The following is a 17,295-nucleotide window of genomic DNA, read 5'->3' on the forward strand; positions in this document are numbered from 1 at the left end:
TGAATAGGTCTCAGCATTTGTTATTCAGAGCTGTAGAAAGCTAACCTTGATCACTTTACTCATACTTAATTCTCTACACGGAAAATGCTTCTAGTTGCACCCTGTCCGAGACAGCACATAGAGTTCAATAAGAGCTTAGACTTAGGTCAGTGAAGGTTAATAAATTCTCTTCCGAAGCAGTCAGTCTATCAATAAGACGGGGGTTGGGAGAGGTGGGGGCCCTTAAGAAATATTAATGTGGCCTTAATTACGTCATGGATCAGCCTCAAGGGAAAACATTTCGAAGAGCCTTCCCGGGCTCTGCCCTGGGTACCCTGTTTGATTTAGCTCGTGGGAGGAGTTCCCAGTTTCTTGCACGAAGGCCAAGCGTGTCGCAGGACGAGAGCAGTCAGTGCCTCCAGGCACACAGCCCTTCACGGCAGCGCCTTCTTACCTGTTAGAAACGTGGGCGGAACTCGGTAATCCTTAATTAAGACCTGGTAAGTCGGGCCAAGGACTGACCTTGGGTTTTTACGCAGCCACACACTAATCACAGCCACATTTTAATCCCATTCACCCTGTGGCTAGGACTGACCGAGGAGTCAGCCTACGTTACTTGCTTTAGGAGAAATTTTAAAAGTATATTCTTAAGGTATATTTTGATGCTAATTCTGTTCTGGGGAGCATCTTGTACTGTCACTGTTTTTGTACTAAATCTTCAAATATTGTCTACTGTGTAAGGCAGAAAAATTTCTTATCATGCAAAAATCATTTTGTTTCCAGGGTAACCAGAACCTAAGTGCATGTACAGCTCGTTTCCCCGAGAGACGCCCATGAGCTCATTCACAACTCTGATTTTGAAACAGAACAGAACAAAACAAAAGAACTTGGCCACAAGCTATATAGGGACACACCAGTTAGTGCAGTGGTTTGAGCTATCCACAAACTGTCAACCATGTACAGTATTTGAAATAGGCCTATTTTGATGTATTGCCTATTATAAAAAAATATATATACAAACACTTTTTGGAGGTCTCAGTTATGAGTTGCAGAGCTTTCTGTGTATAATTTGTCTAAATAATTTGTCTAATAAAAATGTTTTCTAAACTTGCTCTCATACCATTGAAATTTTAACTCTAAAATTAGAACATGCTTACTTTCTTACAGAGTTTATTGAATTTTTCTAAAAATTTATTCTGAGTTCATGAAAGCATAGGCACATTGTTTTCAGTGGCAGACCATGCCAAAATCAAGTGGTCCTCTTAAAAAAAAATTAATTCTCGATGATGTCATAAGCAAACCAAAACCTGTCTTTCTGCTATTGAGGTGATTTGAACCAATATTATATTTGCTTTGAGGATATCTCTGTGAGGACTTTTTGGGGGAGAGATTTTATCCTGTTTCATGTAAATAATGCAATGCGATCGTCATAATGATAGAGTGAAAATGTTATATCAGGAAAAAAAAGAAAGGAAAGGAAATTAATACTAACTGCTGCATTGAGATTTATTTATTAATAATTGCTTTGCTATTAGAGTTAATAGTCAACATACTGAATCTATTGATTTAAACTTGATTCTGGGATTATTTCTAATATAGTGTTATTTTGTGCTTTTGAAGAACATTTCATTCATCTAGCATTGAACTAACTCGATAGATCTGTATCTAAAAGTATACTCAGCTTAGGTTACTATATCTGCTGTCCTAAACTTTTTACTGATTATTTTAACTGTTGGAACTAGTGATGCCAAGGAGACCTAGACTGTCTCAAACAAGGGAGCATGGAAATGCGAGGCAGCTGGGATCCGTCCAGATGTTAGTCGACAATCGGGACTTTGCTGGGAGTCTGGCTTTGCCCCGGCTGCATCATTCCCGCAAGCTTCCTGGGCTGCGGGTGTAGGGAGGAGAGTGGGACGCAGGCGAGAGTCCCGGCCGTCCTTCCTTCTATCTGGGGACCAAGGGAACGTCTGTGCCCACTGCTCCTTCTGGGCACGGGAAAGTGACCCGAGGCCACGGCTCCTGCAAAGCTCAGCCCAGAGCCTCCTCTATCCGCGGCCACTGCTGGTGGCAGTCAACTGTGTCAGGGCCACGTGGCTTAGGCTAGTCTCACTGTTCCAGAACAAGACAAAAAAAATCTTTCACTCATGGACTTTTTCTTCTACTCAGAGGTCAAGTGTATCCCTTTGGGGCATCATTAAAAGAACTGGTTGTCACATGAGAACGTAAGCACAGGTTTTGCTTTAAACAGACATTAGAAAATTGTAAGCCTTCCTTTCTTCCTCATATATATAGAGTTACAGGCGATTGGTTGTTTTCTTAGTTCTATTATTTTTCATCTCTTTTCATTGGGACTGGTTGTTAACTAAATAAATACTTTTAAAAATAGATTTTGCTGATTGGTGACTGCTTCATCAAATGTTTTCTTTAATCAGATCCATTTTCCCTCTAGAACACCTTCTTCCCGCTACAATACAGCCGGCGTTAACAATTTGAACAATTCTAAGAATATAGAATCTTGTCATCATAATTTTAGGTAAAACACTTTCCAGGGGGCCGGAGCGATAGTACAGTGGGTAGGGAGTTGATCCCCGGCATCCCATATGGTCCCCCAAGCACCGCCAGGAGTAACTGCTGAGTGCAGAGCCAGGAATAACCCCTGAGCATCATCCGGTGTGACCCAAAAAGCAAAAAAAAAAAAAGCTTTCCAGATTTGAGTGTAGCAAATAAGGGTGTGGTAAGAACTCTTGACTGGTCAACACAGGGTTTGCCCTCTCACGTGCTTCCCAACTGACAAAATATAATGGACTCAGTCAAAATGGCCATACTTGCAGAGTTCTATTTCTAAAAAGAAAAAAAATCCTCCCTCCCTCCGTTGTGAGCAGATATTAACAAGTGGCCAGCAGGTGTGGCCACGATGGCAGTTTTAGTCAACACTCTCATGGCAACATGTAGAAGTCCCCCTGAGTGAAAATGTCATTGAACACTCAGAGAATAGCCCTTCTTAGATCCAAGAGGTTTCATTGTCTCGTCACTGTGTTTCCTGAAGCCTGTTGCCTGCACGCTGCGTGTGGTGCAGTTCTCCAGGGCATACATGGAGACTCGTGTCTGGGAACGGGTGTGGAGCTGTTGCAACACTCGGCTCCTGCCCATCAATGTCCAGCACAGCTGCCGTGTTGCAGATTCTCTCTCGAAGCAGAGTAAGTTACCCCAAGCAGTCCGGCCCTCTGGGAGACCAACCATCAATCCAGCTGAGTAGAGCTACCCATCCCCCTGGCAGTTCCCAACTGCTCATTGAGTTTACCTTCTCGTGGTCAAACCACCCACAGAATAACCCGAGATCTCCAAAGATACTCGACCACAAGATCAAATTTCAAAACTGCAGCTTTCCGTAAACTCCTGCCCACCTGCCACCTCCCCCGCTCCTCACCCGTCCACGCGGGCCCTGCAGGGCCACCCCAGGCCTTCCCTGCCCATGTTAGAAAGAAAGGTCACTCAACAACCCCTCTCCTCTCTCCTCGTATGTCCTAAGCTGTGGTTGTTGGAAGGCTACGGCTGTCCTCACAAGCTGCTATGGAAGAGCAATTTAGCTGCTGTGAAATTTTGAGTGTTTGTGACTTTATGTGTCGTGAACTGTAGTTCCCGGTCCCCTGTGCTGTCCCGGGGCACGGTGTGCCCTGCTGGGCTGACCAGCCTGTGGGTGGGGAGTGCCGAGGCTACCCATCCACACCTCACCTCTCCCCCCACACACCTCCCAAAGAACTGGAGTTGCTGTGGCTGCTCCCTGTCTTGGGGGGCCTCACAGAGGGCATGGAGCAGTGACCCCACATGGCCCACCACGGGGCTCCGATGCTGGGTCCCTGTGGTAGATCCCTGGTGTCACGTAGGTGCATGTGCCCAAGCCATCCCCCAACCACGTGGGGAGAGCCAGCCTGAGTGACTGCTCCCTTTCTCGTCTGAAATTTTTAAACTTCTCCTTTTTTTAGGGGCTGGAGTGATGAGCACAGAGGGTAGGGCATTTGCCTTGCACACGGCTGAGCTGGGTTCAATTCCTCCGCCCCTCTCAGAGAGCCCGGCAAGCTACCGAGAGTATCCCGCTCGCACGGCAAAGCCTGGCAAGCTCCCCATAACGTATTCGATATGCCAAACACAGTAACAAGTCTCACAATGGAGGTGTTACCGGTGCCCACTCGAGAAATTGATGAACAACGAGAGGACAGTGCTACAGTGCTCCTTTTTCAGCAGTTTTTCTTTGTTTCCTTAGAACAATCACAACACATTCAAAAAAAAAAAAGAAAAAAACGTACACATTTGCCAACATTTGGGGTATCAAAAACTCTGTTGATTCTCAATACACATGATCTAAGACCAGATGTCACCTTTTGACTAAATTTTACACTCATCCAAGAATTCTTTCAGCATGGAGAGAATGGCCTGTGCTGTTCACACACAACGTCGGCCTCCTGCAGGTCGGGACGAGACCCCCTGAGATGAGGGCCTGGTTTCTTGGGGGACACACACCCCTCAGAGCCATCCCACCTCCACCATGGGAGGTGCGACAAAATTCACAAGTTTTCAGGACATTAATTCTCACTCATTGGAAGCTAATTAAGTTTTATGTCACTTTATGACAGCTGTTTGAAAAAGAGAAACATATGTCACAAAATTAAAGAACAACAGAACATCAGAACCAGGGAAAGGATGAGAAACATTGCTTTTGTAAATACGCAGCCTGTCACAAAGGTTGCAATGTGAGAGAAAGCAAATTTTAACTTTTCAAGTGAGGTTTTAGGAGCTGGAGCGATAGCACGGCGGGTAGGGCGTTCACCTTGCAAGCGGCCGACGCAAGTTTGATTCCCAGCATCCCATATGGTCCCCTGAGCAATGACAGGAGTAATTCCTGAGTACATGAGTCAGGCGTAACCCCTGTGCATCGCCGGGTGTGACCCCAAAAAGCAAAAATAAATACATAAATAAAGTAAGGTTTTATTTTTAAACTGCTGCTACTAAAAAAATGTATAAAGTAAGTGGCTTATGTCTGTGACTATTCTTCATTTAAAATTTTGGTATTGTTTTCAAACTAATACGTATACACATGTGTGAAAATAATGGATCACTCCTGAATTGAAAAAAGGAACCAAATTACAACTTCTTTTCTGTATAAATGCTTGGAGGCCTTTAAGAATGAGCTCATCTCATGCATAAGAAAGTGAGATTTTACTGTCGAAAAGTTAAGCTCCGTAAAACTTTCGGGATCAATAGTCATTTTGTGGAGCAAGGAGCGCCAATATAAGTTCCTCGCCAGATAAATAAAAATTCTGATTGTTAACTTTGCTCCAGAATTCCATCAATGTTGACTTGTAAGTGAATTCCAGCCCTTTTTTAGCATGTTTTTAAAAATTTGCTGTACGATTCATTTTTAGAGATTAAAAACACTAAAATTAAGTTTCAAGGAAAGATGCCATAAGTCCAGATGATCTGGACTGATTTTCCATTCCAGGTATAGCAATCGGACACTTCATATGTGCAAATACTTCTCTAAGAACATTTAAAGCATGCTTTGAATGTTAACAGATAGATGGTTGTGGCCATCATATAGTTAATTGGCTTTAGATATCAATACAGAACTTTCATTCACACACTGTGCTTTAAAACGAATATACTTCTTTCCGAATCAAAACATTAAAAATCGAAATTAAAAATAACTAATCAGTGCTTCGAGCTACACGCATAATTGGAACTTCTGGGTGCAATTATGCATAAAATTTACTGCTCCCTCACTCGGTATTCTCCATGGAAATGTCACAGTGAAAATGACAAAGCCAACCGATATGTTGCAAAAGACAAATTGCACAAGAATAGTCTCTAAAAGTTTTGGTGTGCCCAAGTAACGTGGCAAGTTCTAGAATAGAGCCCAGTTACCAACAATTAATATATTAGAGTTGATTCTTTCCTTTATATCAAAATGAAATGAATTTTCTAATTCTTGCTCCAGAATAATATTTTGTCCCTTGTATATTCTTAAGCTGCGTATTGACAGAAACTTTAGAAAGGTTGATGGGGGAATATTAGGAATAAAACAGTGAAAGAAGTCCGATCAAGCTAATCCTTTCTGATCTCTCCCTGTGGGCAAGACTCCTGCTGTCCATACTCCCCCTCGGGGACGCCAGGGTGCAGCCTTTGCCCATGTGGTACAAATTCCAGGCATGCAACCTCGAGCTACTTGTCTTGAGTCGAGGAAGAGAGCCGGTGTGGAATACAGACAAGGACAGTCCTCTTCACTTACACCGGGCCTCTCTTTAGAAAGCTTTCAAAGTCGCACAAACAAAATACCAACATTCGCAAATAAAACATGTCATGGTTTGGATTACAACAGAAGACACAAAATTAAATTATTCAGAATACAGGCTTCCCATGACGTATTCGATAGGTCAAACACGGTCGCAACAAGTCTCACGATGGAGACGTTACTGGGCCCACTCAAGCAAATCGATAAACAAAGGGAGGACCGTGCTGCCGTGCTATAGTTTAGATGTAATATCAACTAAGTGCAATGAAGAAAATAGTCCATGAGAAGAAAAGACTGTGTGGCTGGGGATGGTCTCATGAAATAAAGAGATGCAAAGAGTTTGTGCAAAGCCCAGAAGGAGGCCAGAGGGTTTCTCCAAATCCAGGGCAGCAAAGGCTGCATAGATGGAAAAGGCTAGTCAGAGAAGCCCCGGGCTGAATGGGGTCAAGAAGCAGAAATCGGGGCTGGAGTGGTAGCACAGCGGGGAGGGCGTTTGCCTTGCATGCAGCCGACCCAAGTTTGATCCCTGGCAAGCCATCTGGTCCCCCCGAGCACCTCCAGGAGTAATTCATGAGTGCAGAACCAGGAGTAACCTCTGAGCATGCCTGGATGTGGAAGAAGAAGAAGAAGGAGGAAGAGGAGGAGGAGGAGGAGGAGGAGGAGGAGGAGGAGGAGGAGGAGGAGGAGGAGGAGGAGGAGAAGGAGAAGGAGAAGAAATAATCAGTAAATTTAGAAGTCTGAAGGACGGATCTAGAGATTACTCTCTTCTCTTCATCCTCCATGCACTGAGGCCCTCACAGCAGAGCAAGACACCAAGGCAGGAGGTGAGGCTGCTCGGGAGAGACAGAAAACTCCATCCTCATTGTACTTAGGTCAACTGCAGAAAGAAGCAGAGACCTGCATCCCCAAGGAGCATGCAGCCAGCCGGAGAAGAGCGACAGGAAGTGATGCACAGTATCTGCAACTCAGCAACAGATGCAGGAAAGGATGACGAGGAGTATGTCAGGGCACGAGTCGGATATTCTAATCTATTTTATTTTTTTTCAGTCTGGGGGCCAAGCCTGTTGATGCTCAGAGGTTAGTCCTGGCTGGGTACTCAGAAATCACGCCAGGCAGTGCTCGGGGGTTGGGGGGTCGAACCCCGGTCTGCCACAGGGAAGGCCAGCATCCCAACCTTCATACTATCACTCCAACCCCAGGAAATGAAGCATTTTAGCACACAAGGCAGCCTGAGCTCTTCAAACAGCCTGTGCCAAAGAGTGAACCCACCTCTCAAGTCCTCTCAGCCACTCTCAAAGCTTCGTATTCGGGTGCTTAGCAGATCAAAATAGCTGAGCAAAAGCTACACCAAAAAAAATAGTGGCAGTCAAAAGAAATTTCTTGTTGTTCATCATCATTTTTCCCATGAGTTGGGATGGTTTAGGGGAAAATGATATCAAAGCATTTTTTTTCTCCAAGACTTGTTTTCTTTAGGAATCTGGGTGGATTCTTAACGTTGAGAGAGAACATCTAGAGCATCTGGAGGAGGTCGTAATTTGGGGAGGCAGGGGTCTAGAGCGAAACATCCCAGGGGGCACTCAAGACCGGGCCTTCCCATCCTGGCAGTGGTGTGATGTAAGGGACCAAGGGCGTGGTGCTGCTCAGGTCCTGTAGTCCTGGGGAGTATCTGGGCCACCTGTTAGTGCCAGTGTTCTGGAACCTTCTCAGCTCCCCAGAGATGCTAGAGAACCTCATGCTGTGGGGGATCTAATAGGCGTGGCCATGCCAGGCCTGTGTCAATCCCAGGAGTCCCCGAGATTGATAATTGCACCCCCAATTCCTGTGGGTTTTCCCCGAGAAACCAGGAGGCAAGGTGGAATTAACCAGAACGTTCTCTTCATCTGATCAACTTCCAGTTACAACTTTTCTCCCTCTCCAAACAACACATTAATCACAGAGAACCAAAGCCTAAAACTGGTATTTTTCGGAGCAATCCTTTATGGCATTCAGCAAAATTAACCGTGTGGCTGCTCGAATGTTCTCTACGTTTGGTCCCTGCTCTGTGTTGGAGGGTGCTCCTGTTGGTTCTTTGGCTCTGAAGGAAGTTGCCTCCTGTTCCCCCACATAACACTGATCCTGTTTCTCACACACAGAGTCCCAGTATCGATCTTACTGTCTCATTCGTGATGACAGAGATTCAAATCCCATCACTGGGGCCTTCTCCTACACTCTACCGCCAGTGTCCTTGAAAAGTGATCTTAGCAAAGTCCCTGCCTCGCTAGAACAGGCTGGAGTTGTTGACTCCTGTGGGCAGAAATTCAAAAGCATCCTTCAAAATACAGACTTGTCCTAGGGAAAGGAACAGCCCAACACAAACCCCATCTCTGTAAACACCTGCTATGTGAGAACCAGCACACTTGGACGTGTGAGTCCAATCAAATACCTGTGAACAATCGTATTTTCTTCCTGCGGCAGCTGTGCACTTTTAGCTCAGAGTCTATTTCAACTCGAGAGTTCAAGCAGCATCTGCAGAGAGAGCTGAGAGCACTCCACAGGAACCCAAGTGTAGACCTGAAATACTCCTCGTCACCTACCCTAATCTGCCAATTTAGGAAGAAAAGCTCACAAGCAGACGGCCTCCTCGACAAGACTGTTGGAATTCGGTTCTGCTGCTGTCTCCATGGACTGCCTCATTTTTTAAAACTCTCATTTTCACTCTAACTCATTGTCAGTGCAGAAGTTTCCACAAGAGGGACTTGCCCGCACAGTCGAATGCTGGGAGTTTTCTCGTTTCTCCATGGAAGAGGCTACGGGGCTGCATTCTGTCCAAGCAGACTAATAGAGACGTAGAAGTTTTTAAATTTTGAAGTATTTTTCTTCTTGATGTGGATTTCCCACAGTTTACAATGTTAGATGATTCCAAGGATCAAGTTTAGCATGTCTATATGTGTCTACCCTCCACCCTGACCCACCACCAAAATTCTGGCGCCATTGACTCCCAAAAAGACACTCTACCCATGGTTTCACCCCTCCTCACCTTCCCTCTGGTAACCACCTCTATAGTTTCCACTGATTATGGGAGTTAATTTTGTTGATGTTCGAGTGGTTCATTTAATTGATTTAAAGATAATGTACCAGAGCCAGAACGATAGTACACCGGGTAGGGCGTTTGCCTTGCATGCGGCCCATCCGGGCTGAATCCCTGGCATCCCATGTGGTCTTCCGAGCAACACCAGGAGTAATTCCTGAGTGCAGAGCCAGGAGTAACCCCTGAGCATCGCTGGGTGTGACCCAAAAACAGCAAAAAATAATAATAATTAATAATAATAATAATGTACCACGTCTAAGAAAAAGTGTCACATCAAGTTTTAGAATAAACTTGTTTTAAAATTATATGAGAACAGTTCTTGAAATGTATGTGAGCATCACAATACCAATTATGAAAACTTGAACCCTAAGCCACACCCTCACACACATGCACAACTGATCTTTTTTGTGTAACAGAGAAGAGCACACAACTCTCACAGACAAGTAGTGCACTGATGTCTTCATAGCTAGGTGGCATCAAATTTTAAAGGTAGTTTGCAGTGATGTGTTTCCAAAAGTTGCTTAATAAAATAGATGGCCAATTCCTTAGCTAGAATTACTTCAAATGTAGGGAAGTTTAATCTGTTTGCAAACAAAAAAGTAAGCTGCAGATTTTCACTCCGGTCCATTCTCTTTAAAGTCAATATTGATGTCCACTGACCCAGAACCATCCAGTTACCAGCAAGAGCTCTTAAGAGACAAACCCACAGCTCACGCTCTGGTCAGCACCAAGTGAAGGGTTTAGAAAGAGTCACGCAAGCAAACTAAAGCAAAACCTGAGTTTCTGAAAAGGGACATGATTAGACCAATGGGTGAGACCTTTCCCAAGGCCTCCTGCCACAGACTGCAGACACTGAGGGTCATCACAGCCCACGGGCCCTCGCTAGCTCAGGAAGCATTTTACACAGAGAATAAAACCTGCCAGATATTCATAAGGATGCGTATAGGCGATGCCAGCCTCATGGAATCTACAAAACACACACCGATCCAGAGGCGTATGGCCAACGCAGATTCCTGGAGAACCAGCAAGGCCGATATATCTCCTCAGCTCCCGAGCTCCGCTCACGCTGTCAGCCGTGCTTCCAGACTCCGTCCCCTCTCTCCTGGAGAAACCTCCAGAAAACAGTTCCCACTGGATTGATCAGAGTCTCTACCACTGACCCCATGTTTTTTACCACCCCTGCCTGGACAGGTTCAGGCCTGCAACAATGACGCTAGACCTCTAGTGCCTCGCTCTTCTCCGACTCACATCTCTCCCACGGGCCTCTCCTAATTTATTCTCAGGTCAGGCCATTTCATGACTGAAACCTTCTCAGTGTCTCTGTGTGGCCTCCCCAGTAATCACGGGCACCTTCCCTGACACAGTTTTCTGGCAAGTCCTAAAGCAGCCTTCTCAGAGAAGCAACGCTGGAGCCAAGAAGTAGGATGTCGACAGAGAAAGTTCTGAAGGTGAACTATAAAAACATGTGCAAAAAGGAAAAAGGAAAAAAGGACAGTGTCATCAGCAAGTAGAGGACTGGGAATGAGATGACTTGACTTAAACAAAGAGGTATTTTGAAAAAGAGAAGGTCCTTGAACTGCTTCATTAACGCACTCAACAGCTACATTTTTATTTTTGGAAGTCCGTTACACACACATGCTATGCATGACAAATGTCCCAATTGACAGAATATTAAGCATTGCCATTTCCACACACACACACACACACACGCACAAGACTTTCAGAACTCTAAAGGACGGGATATCAACTATCTATAAAGCTATAACACACGGCAAAGAGTGACGCATTTCATTAAAGTTACACAACATATAATAGACATGAGTTTAGAAAAAAAAAGGATGATTTGTTTTCTAGATATCACCTATTGAAATACAGAAACTTTAAATGATATTAAATATATAAGAAATAACTATAAATAATAGTCCAAACTCTTTTGAGAATTAAGATAAAGTCAAGATCTTTTTTACTGAGAGATAAAATGTCTTTGTGGAGAGCATTTCACAGCTGGACTTTAAAAGGAGAGTAACTTCCACCAATAAAAAAAATAATAAAATAAAATAAAGTTAGGTAAAGGGAGAGATGTGCTCCAAATCACAGAGGGAAAAAACACAAGCATATTTGAAAAAGAGCAAATAATTTGGCTGTCACCTACGGATCAGTCGTGAAAACAAAACAGATCTAAGATGACAAAACTATAAAAATGAAACCCAGCCACCTACCTGGTGTTCAAGTTTCATTGTTTTTCCAGTCCATTCCATTTGGAACACCTGTTAATATTTAAAAAGATGATGATGTTGACAGTCTTCTGGGAAAGACAGACAATTTAACAGGCGATAACAATAAATTGTCATAAGCACTGTTGCAATGGCAATGCACGCGGATTTGTGATCCAGAACAGAGGTCAGAAAAGCGACTTAGATGGAACTGTGAGGTCACCCAGGAGATAACTGAGAGGCATCCAGACAAAGGAGAAGCTGCTCGTTTAGACCACAAGACCAGCCTAGACAAAGACCAAAGCCACAGGGCAAGATTCTAGGAAGCCAACCTTAACTGGAATTTCAAAAGAAAAAATTATCAAAAGAATCAAATGAACAGATAGTGAGCAGACCTTGAAATGTTTCATAAACTCTTCTAAATAATTTGTATCTTTACGGTATAAAGCTTCAGGCATCACTAGGAAACCACTAAACCTATCTTTAAAGTAAGATATGATTTGGTCAGTACTCTAAATGGTGACCCCCCCCCAATACTAACAAAATTGAAAATTGAATAAACAAAGTTCCAGTCCCTTCAACCAACACATTCCATTTCATCTTATGTGATTCCATTATTTTTCCTAACACGTGTGACCTAATGCACTATGCAATGATTTGTTGTCTTCATCCTTTCACTGAGTGTTAGTGGAGTGTAGTCTTCATGAAATTCTTCTACATATGGTGTTCCTTGGATTATTGCTTGTTGAAAGATAATTTATTCAAGTACAAGATTCATAAGGTCCACCATCATAAGGTTAGATTGAAATTTGAAAGACTTTTACGAATGCAGGCTTAGTTGCAGAAAGAGAGAAAGATGCAACCCTTGTAACGGGTCAGTTATCTGTGACCCGAGCTGTGGCTGGGTATCGAGAGGATGAGTAGACCTAGAGAAACTTTTCTGTGCAAAGTAAAAGAGCAAGTCGAGTTTTAGAAAGAACCCTTGAAGTGAAGGTAAACTATTTCCGTAGATATACTTAAGTCGATTTAGAAAATGTAAAGATGGGCTGAATGAAAATATTCATAATCACTATCCCAGAACAAGACAATAGAAAGCTATTCATTGGGCCATAAACCTTTGAGTAGCCAAATTGCAGGACCTAATGGACCTTCGTGGGTCATTAAGTTTTCTATTTAGTAGGAAGATAAAAGATATTAAAATTTCATTCTCTAAAAAAATTCTCATAAGGGGAACCTTTGCTTCTTTCTATAAATCAGGATCAGTGCACTTATATAAACCGTGCTGCGTAGGGCTGGAGAGATGGCATGGTGCTGTCTTAGACGCCCTGATGTTCCGTCCCCTCCATTCCATGAATGATTCCATTCCAGTGATGCTTGAGCAGCTGCTGAACTCTGCCGGGTGTAACCAAAACACACCCTCCTAAATGTAACACACACACACACACACACACACACACACACGCTTTCCCATTTCTCTATGAATGATTGACACCTATGCCCTCTTGTGGAGTTTTTGTATAAAAAGTAGACAGAACCCCTCAAGAGGTCCTGGATCCAACTATTCCTTCACACTGTGGAAGAACAAAGCATGTTTTATCATTCTGCATCCGTGCCCTTGGGGACCAGAGAACTATTTTTATCCCTCTTTATCATCTTCACATTTTCTTCACTCCATCATCCTGAGAAGCAAGAGTTTAAATGTATGGATAGAAGCTCGAGGGATAGTTCAGCAGGAAGGGCACTTGCTCTGTATACGGCTAACCCTGGTTTGGACCCCAGCACCCAGTATGGTTCCCTGAGAAGCACCAGAAGTGGTCCCTGAGCCAGCTCAAAGCAGGAGTAAGCCCTGAGGATTGCCTGTTTGGGCTCCATAAATAAATAAATAAATAAATGGATAGTACAAACATTGGCAAAAATTTGTCAATATATTTACAAATGCTAGATAAGCTAAAGTGTTTTATATAATTCAGGAACAATAAATAACTCAGATAATTTTAATTGCTATTCTACATGTCTAAATTTTGGAATTTTATTGCTATTAGCTATTATGAGATTTAATACAAAATAAGTCAAAGTACTAATGCCATCTATCAATATGTAAAAAGGTAAAGGTAAAGGCCCTCCCGTTGATCGTCGATTTGCTCAAGCGGGCCCAGTAACGTCTCCATTGGAGACTTTGTTGTTACTGTGTCTGGCATATCGAATACTCTCGGTAGCTTGCCGGGCTCTCCGAGAGGGGTGGAGGAATCGAACTCGGGTCGGCCATGTTGGCCGCTTGTAAGGCGAACGCCCTACCCGCTGTGCTATCGGCTGGAGTGATAGAACAGCAGGTTTTTTTTTTTTTTGCCTTGCAAGCGGCCAACCCAGGTTTGATTCCTCTGTCCATCTCGGAGAGCCCGGCAAGCTACCAATAGTATCTCGCCCACATGGCAAAGCCTGGCAAGCTACCTGTGATGTATTTGATATGCCAAACACAGTAACAATTGTCACAATGGAGACATTACTGGGCCCACTCGAGCAAATCGATGAACAATGGGAGGTCAGTGACAGTGACAGATTTAGGAAATAATAAATATAATGTTAAAATTCTGCACCAACTAATACTTAGGGCTTTTAAATAACAAAGTCATTTAAATCACAATTGTGATCTTAACTAATGGAATATTTGGCCAAATATTGAACTAATCCAGAAGCCCCAACATAATCTTGGTAAAAAATCAATTTTTTAAACTTAGTATACAGCACAAAAATAAAAGTGTATTCTTCTGATTTTGTCTTATTTGATCCTAGTTTCAGAGGTTCCCGTGTCAGTGCCAGGGCCTTGCCTCTGGCTGGGGCCAAGGGTCACTCCCAGAGGCCAACAGAGACTAGGTGTGGCTGGGACCCAACCCAGGCCTCCTGCATGCAATACACACACTAATCCACTTGAGTAATTTCTCTGTCAATTTTTGATATTTTGGGTCACATTTTTCCATTTTTTCTTCACAAAATATTGACTACAGTTACTGTAAAGTAAAATTACCCTAAAACGTTGTGGCCTCGTAGCTCTCAACCCTCCACTCAAAGACCATGCTATATTTCATAAAAATTTTCAGGCAAGACCAGCATAAGAGCAACTCTGGAGGTTGTTACATAAATCAGATAGATACAGTCGCTAAAATTGGTAGGAAGTTGTATTCAGAAATATCTGAACATCTAGAGAGGTTCAGAAATTTTAGAAAATTCCCAAATTTTAACAGCTGAGTTCATTTTTTTTTAAGAGTGGAGTAGTTTTTCAGTGTACGTGCAAAACTTAATAACTTTTTTTAATTAAAAAATTTTTTAATAGTGAGACATCATGAGGTACAGTTGCAGACTTACACATTTTTGTGCTTGGGTTTCAATTATACAATGATCAAATACCCATCCCTCTACCAGTGCCCATTTCCCACCACCACAGATCCCAGAATCCCTCCCACCCCCCATCCCACCCTGCCTCTGTGGCAGGGCATTCCCTTTTGTTCTCTCTCTCTTATTGGGTGTTTCGGTTTGCAAAAGAGGTAATGGGTGACGATCATGTTTGGTCTATAGTCTACTTTCCACATGCTTCTCCCATCCTGGGAGGATCCTCCCAACACCTTTATTTGGTGTTCCCCTCTTTATCTGAGCTCCCTTTTCCCCTAGTATGCGTGGTTGACCTCCAGGTCATGGAGTAAAATTCCTGGTACTAATCTCGGCCATTCTTGGGTGTTAAAAACTTAATGACTTTGGAACACACATAGTCCGAGCCCCCCCCACCCCCACCACATGCTGGCCACCAGAGCCCCCAGGGATCCTGCCCTCCCTCTCTCCTCCCAGACCTGATGAGGAGACCCAAGGATGAGTTGGCCCAGAGCCCAGGAAGTGAGAGACAACCTGGAACTTGAAGCTCCACCCTGAGTACTCACAGAGCAATTGGAGTTATTTTTGAAAATAAGGAGTCAACCATGTTAATAAGTGGGGATGGAAACCCAGAAAAATCAGAAGTTTCATCAGAAACTCGAAACAGCAAAGATGGCTTCTGAATGGCGATCCTTTCAACGCTCACTACGTTTAGGAAAACATTGGAAGAGAGATTCAAATATATTGGAGAAAGATTGATGGAGGGGTGGGGGAAATGAAGGACCACATTCAAATTGAATCGAAGGACCTAAAGAATACAGTAGCCGTACTAAGCAGGAGAATGAAATAAACAAAAAACCCAATCAGTGACCTGGAAGACAAAGTCCATAACATAACCAATAATGAAGAGAAAATATGAATCTCATCCCCAAGAAAGATTTTAGGTTATTAGCAAGAGAAATAAAGCTACTTAAGTGGTTGCGAAAAAAATATTAAAAATGAAAACATAAAAAAATAAAGAATTTTTAAATGATAAAGAAAGAAAAAAGAAAATTTAAGGTACGTATTAGATGAAAGAAAGAACACACTCTCAATCATAGGAATTGCTAAAGAAGAAAGAGATAAGTAGAAGAATACTCCATGAAGACAATAACAGCTGAGGCTGCCCCAGTCTGAAGGGAGAGAACACAGATTAGGAGGCCTGAACAGTTCCAGACAGGAACTTTGAGCAGCACCGCAGACATTAAAAATGGCAGGAAATAAAGGACAGTCTCCTGGAAGCAACACATATAAGCAAAGTCTCAAATACAAGGGAAATAACAAATCTCTTCTAAATTTCCCAAGCAAGACCTTGCAAGCAAGAAGGGAATGGAACAATCTATTCAAAATACTAAATGGAAAACATCTACAACCAAGAATCCTGTACCCTATCAGGTCTGAGGGAGGAATAAAAAGATTCTCAGACAAACAACAGCAAAGACATATGTTGCGTCTAAATTAGCTTTGCAAAGATTACAAAATGCTGACCTAGGAAACACAAAGGCAAACAGCATTCATTGCCCTAAACGTCAGTGGACTGAATGTGCTATCGAAAGGTACAAAGGGGCAGGGTGGGTCAGAAAACAATGTCCATCCTTCTGATCCTTACAAGGACGCACTGAATGTTTATGACAAACACAGCTTCAAAATGAAAAGTTGGAAAATAATCCTACAGTCTAAGGGTAGACTGCCAAAAAGTAAAATTATGGCCGTACCTGTACCAGACCAAGTAGCACTCAGGCTAATAAAGGTAATAAGGGATAAAATTACAACAGATTGAGAGAGCCTAATTCTTAATATGTACACACCAAATATAGGAACATCAAAGTTTATGAAGCGATGGCTAGTAGACATCAAAAGAGACATCAATAGAAGACTGGTGGGAACTTTAATGACTTCTTATCACCATTTAACAGATTAGTCAAACAGAGAATCAATAAGGAAACAGAGTGCTAAAATTAAATCATTGGGATTAATAGACTATACAGGACCCTCTAGTCCCAAAAGCCGAACGTATATCCTTCTCTAGTACATATATATAACATTGTCCAGAATAGATCACAGGCTGAGACCTAATTATAGTGTTTATAAAATCACAGAAAATAGAAATCATAGCAAGTATATTTTCAGAAAATAGTGTCATGAAGGAAGAAATAAACCATAAAAATGAAGGTGAGGAAAACTCTAACATTTTAGAAAACAAACAAGGTGCTATTAAATAACTATTGGGTCAAAGACAAAAATCACAGAAGGCATAAAATTCTTTTCTAAATGAATGAGAATGAAGACAAAAAAACATCAGAGCCTACGGGCACAAAGACCAAAGAGCACCAAGGGGGGGAGTTCATAGC

The 17,295-nt window shown here is 42.8% G+C and overlaps 1 protein-coding gene across 1 annotated transcript in view; it reads left to right on the forward strand.

Moving 5' to 3' along the window:
• GRID2 (glutamate ionotropic receptor delta type subunit 2) overlaps positions 1-17,295 on the forward strand; it is a 1,415,717-nt gene that overhangs the window by 1,380,466 nt on the left and 17,956 nt on the right. The gene's annotated exons all lie outside the window — the stretch shown is intronic.

The sequence above is a fragment of the Sorex fumeus genome, unplaced genomic scaffold (genome assembly GCF_029834395.1).
Source record: "Sorex fumeus unplaced genomic scaffold, SorFum_2.1 ptg000136l, whole genome shotgun sequence".
NCBI classification, from domain to species: domain Eukaryota; kingdom Metazoa; phylum Chordata; class Mammalia; order Eulipotyphla; family Soricidae; genus Sorex; species Sorex fumeus.